At 44.8% G+C, this 9,135-nt stretch overlaps 1 protein-coding gene across 1 annotated transcript in view; it reads left to right on the top strand.

The window, feature by feature from the left end:
• Positions 1-9,135, top strand: part of SAMD8 (sterile alpha motif domain containing 8) — a 119,512-nt gene that overhangs the window by 10,773 nt on the left and 99,604 nt on the right. The gene's annotated exons all lie outside the window — the stretch shown is intronic.

Genomic DNA, 9,135 nt, shown 5'->3' on the forward strand with positions numbered 1-9,135 from the left:
TCTGAAGGAGTGGACGGGGGGGGGGTTCTGAGGGGTGCTGTGGGCGATCAGGGGGCGGGGGGGCAGGATCAGGGTTTGTGTGTGCTTACCAGGGGGGCTGCCTCCTGCCCTGGTGGTCCCAGTGGTCCCTCGATCACTGGGACCACCAGGGCAGGAGGCAGCCTGTATAATACGCTTTGTATACATTACAAAGCGTATTATATGCTTACTATGCGGCAGATTGGGTGTTAACAACCTGCCGGCGCTGCTAATTGGCCGGTGGGTGGATGTCGCAGGTGGGCGATCCCCGGCAATTCAGTCACTCAGGAGTCGCCGCCAACTGGCGTTACGCGGTCCTGGGGGTGCCACTTTGCCGCCCTCAATTGGTAGTGGGCGGTCGGCAAGTGGTTAAGCTGCAGAAACAACTCAAGGTTGATAAAGGAAACAGAATGCATCTGAGCTCAATTTTGAGCTTCATGGCAAAGGTTTTGAATACTTATGTAGATGTGCTTTCTCGTTTTCTTTATTTTTTTTGTATTTTTAATACGTTTGCCAAAACCTCAAGTAAACTCTTTCACGTTGTCATTGAGATGTTTTGTAGAATTCTGAGCAAAAAAAAAAGAATTAAATCTATTTTGGAATAAAAAGCAACTGGAGAAGAGGAAGAAGGCACTGTGGATGCTTCTTCACCTTTAATCACAGATTCAGACAGACCAAGGCTACAAGGATGAAACTGTGAGGAAGTGTTTGTTAATGCGAAAAGGCTATCAGGCTTGTTAACCTGCACTGCTAACCACTTTGTCTATTTGAATCTGTGATTAAAGAGACACTGAAGCCTCTTAAAATCACACTTTTTATTCAATATTTAACTTCAGCACTTTCAGCTCTGCTAAAACGCCACATCCCAGCGGCAGAAATCTGTTTGCAAACCCCCCAAATGCAATAATCCACAACTTTCTTGGCCGGGGATTTTGTTGCCTGGGGAGGCAGAGCTTTGAGCTGCAGCTCTGCCTCCATTCACGTCAATCCCTGCGGATCTCTGCCTCTCCCCCACCCCTCTCAGTGAAGGAAGATGGGGATTGACACGCATGGAGGCAGAGCTACAGTCCAAAACTCTACCTCTGAGGAAGTGCTTCCCGCATTTTCCCACGGGGATATGGAGGGTTTGCAAACAGCTTTCTGCTGCGGGGATGCAGTGTTTTGCAGAGCTGAAAGTGCTGAAGTTAAAAAATGAATAAAAATCAGGGTTTTAGGAGACTTCAGAGTCTCTTTAAAGAGAACCAGAGACGAAGCACCCTCAAGTATTTAACCATATATATCAATGGGAACATGACAATAAACACCTACTCTGCTCTTTGTTTTATTCTTCTCTGCTAAATCTGCCTGTTATCAGCTCTGATAAGATTCCCTGACTGAGCAGTCAGTCTAGCTTTGCTCCGGACCGTTATATCTGATTCAGTCTTCTGTGATGTCTTTTCAAGCCCAAGTCCACCTCCTCCTGGCTCTGCTTTCCTGCTAAAAGGATACATAGCAGGAAAGCGGAGGCTTTCACAAGGGGGCAGACTTGGGCTTGAAAAGACATCACAGAAGACTGACTCAGCTATAACATTCCGGGGCAAAGCTAGACTGAATGCTCAGTCGGGGATTCTTAACAGAGCTGATAACAGGCAGATTTAGCAGAGAAAAATGAAACAAAGAGCAGAGTAGGTGTTTACTGTCATGTTCCCTTTGATATATATAAGGTAAAGTACATGAGGGTGCTTCGTCTCTGGTTACTCTGTAACAACATTTTCAGCCTTATTTCTTCTATCCTATAAGTTCCTATACCTGTTCTAATGTGGTCTGTCTTACTGAAGCCTTTTCTAGTTGCACAGTCACTGTAATATCTCTGTTCTATAATCTAACCTTCTTTCCTTTGTCGGCTCAGGCAGGAATGTGCTGCTCTGCTGTGATAGGTAGAAGCTATGCACACCCCCTCCACGCCCCCTGCAGGCTCTGTGTGCTGTGTGTTGTTGCTGTATGAATCACAGACAGAGCTTCTCTGAGCCTGTCACATTCTGGTTAGCAGCCATGTTTTTTATTTTTAAATACTGCCTAAAACTGGCAATTACAAGCCAGGATCGCAGCAGGGAGAGGCTGAAACAGCAAAGTGGGGCCCAGGAGAACATAATGAATAGAATGGCATGCTTTTGTAATGCTTGGGGGTTATACTTTGACCACCCAGAGCAACAAGGCTGTTAGCTGAATAATGGAAGAGGCTACAGGCTGCCCAGAGCAACTGCAGCTCCAATATCGCTACAAATAAAACACAATGGCAGCACAGTGCGAAGTTGCGATGCCTTAGCAATAGCAAGGATTCAGAGAGGTACAAGACAGGACTATAGATTGCGGCGTACCTAGTAGCAACCGCAGCTCACAGTCACGTCCACAGAAGCAGAGCAAACAGGCTAACAGTCACCAGCAAGCATCCACTTAGGCAAGACTACAGGATAGAACGTAACTAATAGCAACTGCAGCCTATAGTCCCATTCCTAGAAACTAGAATAGCCAGAATACTACCAGTCACCAACATGGTGATGGCAGAATCCAAGCTATCATGATAATGGACTTCACTGACCCACCGCAGATGCAGCGAACGTCCATCAAGCATGGAACTAGGCAATACACAATAATGCTGAAAAATAACAAACGGCTCAACTAACGGATAAATATATATTAGCAAGTCTGCATATATATTTATCAAGAAACTAGCTAAAGCATAAGTAATAAGGTCGCATTGAACTACAATAACAGAACTATACAGAGTAACAAGGTGCCCAGCAGACCAACATACTGACCGCTATGATGGGCAGGGTCTAAAATGGGAGGCAGACTTTTAAACCAGCATCAGCCAATGGATGCAAGTATGCATATTTCCACACAGCTAAATGGTAATCATTCAATCCTGAGCTGGCTTGATTACCATTTGCTAGCTGGCTGTGAATTCAAAGGACTCCCATAAGAAATACATGCAGTATTATCTAACAACATGCATGCAGGAAATCCGGGGCTATCTGGCCGCAGCTCAGCTGCAACAAGCACTTGGTGGAATGATGACAACATCCTGAGCTGCCCAGAACTGCAGAGTGATTGCAAATGACAATGAGACTTATTGCGAATGCACAACCGAATGCAAGCAGATAAGCCAGAACTGTCCAATGGACAGAACACGCTACAGGAGGGATCCTTACAGCTTTTTATTGTAAGAATTTTAGAGTACAGATTCTCTTTAAAGGTGAGGAAGCATCCACAGTGCATTGTTCCTCCTCCTTTCCAGTTGCATGGTAAACTGTTGGTCAGTGAGTGCACGGACATTTATCACGAAATCCAGGTTTGCCCATGCAGATCTCAGCTGCATCTAGTGCCAGGCTTTGCACTCTCCAACCCATCCATTTTGGAATAAGGCTGTAACATAAAATGTGGAAAAGTGATGCGTGTATACTTTCCAAATGCACTGTAGGTAGACGTGAATGCATGTGTGCTCATGTATGCATGTTCCATATATATTTTATATATTTGTGTGGCTGATTTTGTGTATGTGCCTTGGGTGTTGGGAAACCTTGTGACAGCTCTGCCTAGTGGGCATGCTCTGAGTTCTGGGGCCTAGTGATAAATAAAAAACAAAAACTTAAAAAAAATGCTTCTTTATCATCTATAAAGATGCACTGGGCACTTATCTAGTGCATATCACATCTTTACTGTAGAATAACCGTATTGGTCATGAGCAGCTGATTTGTAGATGTTCTCTTGGTGTTACAATACAAGCTTACTACAGCAGTTCAGCAGCTGAATCATGTGATGGAGGCTGCATGCAGCGTTCAAGAGCTGTGGCAGGCCATTAGGGAGCGTTCGCAAATATGTCAACCAAAAACGACGACTTATTTCATCAAACAATTTTACTTTTGTACTTTGCATCTCCAGTCCATTGATTAACATGGGCTGTCGCATTGAATGCAGTTCTGCATCTGGGAAATCCGCTTGCAATCTCCTTAAGTGTGACATCTTCGTAATGGTTAATGAAAACCCATGCAACTGCTGATCCAACAGTGTTTTTGAACAATTCCATTGTTCTGCGTTGTGGGGTAGAGAAATGACCAGCAGCTGTTAATCACAAGAGAGAACTGTGCTATAGATTTGGAGTTTTACAAAAAAAAGTTCAAGTTTGGGTCAACAGGCAGTAGTTAGAGTGTGTGTGTGTGTGTGTGTGTGTGTGTGTGTGTGTGTGTGTGTATACCAAGTTTGTGGGCATTAAACAACACCTTCAATGTGCACAACCTTCCCAGTGGATCACAACGGAAATGTGTTTGCAGAACATAGTAACACTGTATAATCCTGATGTAAGTTATATACACACTAAACCCAGATTTGAAAATATATACAATTATTTTATGATCCAAGAGGGTTTTAAACCCATGTGGAACTGGGCATAAAGCTGGACAATAGTTATAAATGTTTACACTCAAACTAACCTTGTTTTAAGGGTACTGAGAGGTAAAGTAATGTGCTCAGTTTAACTTACCTGGTGCTTCTCCCTGCTCCCTATAGGCATTTTGGTCCCTAGCCATCAGTCTGCTCTGTTCCATTCAGCAGCTGTGCCCCTCAGAAAGCTGGCTGACTGAGCCAGCTTCAGGCTACTGTACATGCGTATCCCAGGCTACAAGGCTCCTCGATTCAGCGCATGGGCAGTTGCAATTCGATTAGATCCATTAAATCCGACATGTCCGATCGTGATTTGATCGATCGTGTGATCCATTTGCATTGAAAACTAGCCAAAATCGATCACACGCTCGATCGATTCCTGATCGGACATGTCGAATTTAATCGATCTAATCAAATTGGATCCAATCGAATTTGATCGAACGTGCCTGGAATTGAATGGTGTAGAGGGGGCTTAAGTCTGTCATTTTATTTGCACAGGAATTGAAGGTGCCTGTTGAAAAATGTGTACTGTACTTACTGTACTCACAAATGCTCCAAGAATTTTTTATTTTTTTTTTGTGTGTGGATTAAGAGTAAATTCCCCAATAAGACTCCCATCCCGTTTGAAGATTAAGGCTTTTGCCAGACAGAAATATCCTCGGTTCTCGATCCCTTGGGCAACAGGGCTGTGGCAAAGCTGTATCCGCCTTCAGGCTAGCGACACGTCTGTTGCTATGGAGGGGGGTGGAATGAGAACAAGCGGTACGCAATTGTTGCTCATTTAGCGTCGAGGATTGCTAAAGATCCAGCATAGCAGATCTTTAGCAGAAACAAAAAAAGAGACACTCCTGCACCTCAGCAATCAATATTGCACTCTTCCAGTGTTAATTAGCACAGAGGATAAAACACTAAAATTTTGACAACATAAAATATGTAAAAATAAGGCATCTCACATTTAGCATGCTAGTTCCTAATCCTTTTATATGTAGCCTCTAACACAACCACAAACATCTGCCCCGGGACTTGCATTGCAATAAAGCAGAATTGGATGTTGTTGAAGTGCTTTCTAATCCTTGATAGTAGTTTCCTTTTTGGGCTGCAAGGGGCTGGGTAAGCCCCAGGTAAGTGAAACTTTTCCTTTTTTTTTAGAACAGTTAATGGGGCACTATTGCTAAATTTATCTTTTTTAGACCCTTTAGCATAGATATGTGTTGTTGGAGGATTGTTTTATCACATTATGCACTCTTTTTTGCGAATGTTTTTTTTTTTCTGTCAATAAACATTTAAAGACATGCATTCATGTCAGTTGTTTTACCTTTCCGACGCCAATGCAGCCTATACCATTCTGAAATAGGGAGGCATCTTGTCCTGTGTAGTGAGTGGCCGTTATTTTCCACCCCTCTGGCCATCTCATTTATTTTTGCCCACCTTGTAACTGCTCTATTGAGCAGTTACTTAGCTTACAGCAGCCGCCGTAAAGAGATGGACGCAGCCTCCTCCGTGCTGGGTACCATGTTGTTGTGAGCGGCTGCGTGTAAGCTGCCCGGCCGCCAAGGACCCTCTTTTCCTATGCAGGCAATGAAAGGGACACCTATTGTTGTCCGTTTCCATGGTAACCTGACCGGCTTTTTGCTCTGCGCAGGCTAGCGGTGGCGGCATCAAAGAGCTCACACAAGCCCTGTAGCTGTGTGTTGCTCTTGTTTGCAAATTAATGCGCATTCATTTATTTAATCTCTGCAAAGTATTTTTAAAGGGTTTTTTTTTTTTTAGCTGAGAAAGGAGGTAGATATTTATCTATGTATTGTTTGGTGTTAAATAAAAAATAAAGTAATTATATTGTGTAAAAATATATATATATATATATATATATATATATATATATATATATATCTCTTTGCAGAGATGAAATAAATGAATGCGCATTAATTTGCAAACAAGAGCAACACAGAGCTACAGGGCTTGTGTGAGCTCTTTAATGCCGCCACCGCTAGCCTGCGCAGAGTAAAAAGCCGGTCAGGTTACCATGGAATCGGACAACAATAGGTGTCCGTTTCATTGCCTGCATATGAAAAGAGGGTCCTTGGCGGCCGGGCAGCTTACACGCAGCCGCTCACAACAACATGGTACCCAGCACGGAGGAGGCTGCGTCCATCTCTTTACGGCGGCTGCTGTAAGCTAAGTAACTGCTCAATAGTACCCCCTGTACTTGGCGGCCGGGCAGCTTACACGCAGCCGCTCACAACAACATGGTACGCAGCACGGAGGAGGCTGCGTCCATCTCTTTACGGCGGCTGCTGTAAGCTAAGTAAGGCCCAGTGCACACCTGGCGGATCCGCCGGCCGAATCCACCTGAAAATCCCCGTGGCTAATGTATCTCTATGGGCTGGTGCACACTGGCGGTTTGAGGTTTTTAGCAAGCCGCAAACGTGCCTCTTGCTGCACGTTTGCGGTTTGCTTAAAACCTCAAACCGCCAGTGTGCACCAGCCCATAGAGATACATTAGCCACACGGATGCTGATGCGGATGCGGCCGGCGGATCACATACAAAATCCGCTCGGTGTTCACCTGGCAAATATCGGCTCTCTGCTCCCAAAACCACTAGCGTGTGAGCACTACCAACACAGGGGCTCCACAGGGGTGTGTTCTGTCCCCTCTCCTGTTCTCATTGTACACCAACAACTGTACCTCCTCCGCCGACTCCGTAAAGGTCATTAAATTTGCGGACGATACCACCATCATTGGGCTCGTCGGAGAGGCAGGTGAACATGATTATCGCAGCGAGATAGAGAGAATCTGCACATGGTGTGAGGTCAACAAGCTCGTCCTTAATGCAGCCAAAACAGTGGAATTGATCTTTGACTTTAGGAGACACTCCCCCACACTAAAACCAATCTCTATCAACGAGATTGAAGTGTCCAGGGTTTCCAGTGTTAGGTTCCTGGGAACTACCCTAACGAGTGACCTAAGGTGGGCACAGAATACTACCAAAATCCAGAAGAAGGCTCAGCAGAGACTATTCTTCCTGCGCCAATTGAAAAAATTTGGTATGCCTCAGGAGCTGCTGTCCAGCTTCTACACTGCCACTATTGAAGCTACCCTCTGCTCCGCCATTATTGTGTGGTATGCAAGAGCAACCGCCAGTGATAAGTATAAGCTCCAAAGAGTTATCAGCTCAGCGGAAAGGACCATTGGCTCTCCTCTGCCACCTCTGGACCTCCTCTACACCACCAGAATGAAAACAAGGGCTAACAGGATCTCCCAGGACCCGTCCCACCCAGGCTGCCGCTTCTTTAAGCTCCTTCCATCGGGCCGACGCTACAGGACCATCCGCCCGAGGACTAACAGGCGTAGAAACACCTTTTTTCCCCAGGCAGCCCTCCTGCTGAATTCCGGCCTCTCGTCGGTACGCTAGCTGCTTTCTCGGATCCTACTAGCAGGCTAGAACTCTACCTGGGCGGCACAATATCCAACCCGGAGGGTTTCCGTAAAAGAGAAAAACACATATTGTACTGCATCGACCGACTAAAACTGTGTGTTACTGCATGTCTTGCTGTTTTATATGCTATTTGTTTTTGTCTATACCTGTCTTGCTTGTACTATGGTTATTGTCTTATGCCAATCTCTGTCCTTGCTATAGTTGCCTACTGCCATGTGATCCACAACCAATTCCGGGTACGACCTCGGTCGCACTTGGCGAAATAAAGTTTCTGATTCTGACTGGACAATAGTTAACCATTTTCAGCCGCCCGGACGTGATCCTCACGTCCAGGCGGCTGCTCTGCTGCGGTGCCGCGCTTCGGCATGCTCCTGTGCTGTCTCCCGGTAGCCCTGGGATCAGTGAACGGGAACATGGTTCCCGATCACCGATCCGTGTCCCCAGCAGAAAAACCGAAGCTCTTTTACTAGAGGCTTTAGTCTTTCTGCAACAAAAAAGTTTCCCCGTAGTCCTTGTGCTTCCGGTGATCGAGAAGCACAAGGAGAAGAAAAATAAATTCAAGGTGGCCATCTTGTGGCCAAATAGTAAAACTACATCTACATACATTTTACATTAAAATTTACTGTAATTAAAATAGAAAATATGATAAAATGTTCTATTTCTCAGATAATAGTCATCATAAATAATTTATATATACAGTAATAGCTGTGCTTGGTCCACAAAAATGAAATAAACCAATCAAAATTAGTTACTTCTGCTGCTTCAATAAAGCATTCACCGTATTTTTAAAGTCAGATATACACATCTTATTGTGACTGTATATATGATGTGTATACAGGAATCTCTTATATATACTAAATCACATCTATGCTATAAGTATAAAGCCTGATGTGTAGCCGTGTCACTAATAGAGATGGTCAATGAGATGGAAATAATTCTGTGTTGATTCTGATTTATGCAAATGTACGCACTCTCCTTACTCATGAAATCAAATAATTTGATATGTTGTTAAAATTTGGTTTGGTGACTACGAATTAAATGGTACCTGAGAAGAATGAAAAGTTTTATACATACCTGGGGCTTCTTGCAGCCCCCTTCAGGCTAATCAGTCCCTCGCTGTCCACCTCCACCGCCTGGATCTTCTGCTATGAGTCCTGGTAATTCAGCCAGTCAGCGCAGTCCGGACGTATGCCGCTTCCACAGCCAGGAGCGTTCTGCACCTGCACAATAGTGCTGCGCAGGTGTAGTAGGCTCCCGGCGGC

The sequence above is a fragment of the Hyperolius riggenbachi genome, chromosome 10, assembly GCF_040937935.1.
Source record: "Hyperolius riggenbachi isolate aHypRig1 chromosome 10, aHypRig1.pri, whole genome shotgun sequence".
In the NCBI taxonomy this organism is placed as follows: Eukaryota; Metazoa; Chordata; class Amphibia; order Anura; family Hyperoliidae; genus Hyperolius; species Hyperolius riggenbachi.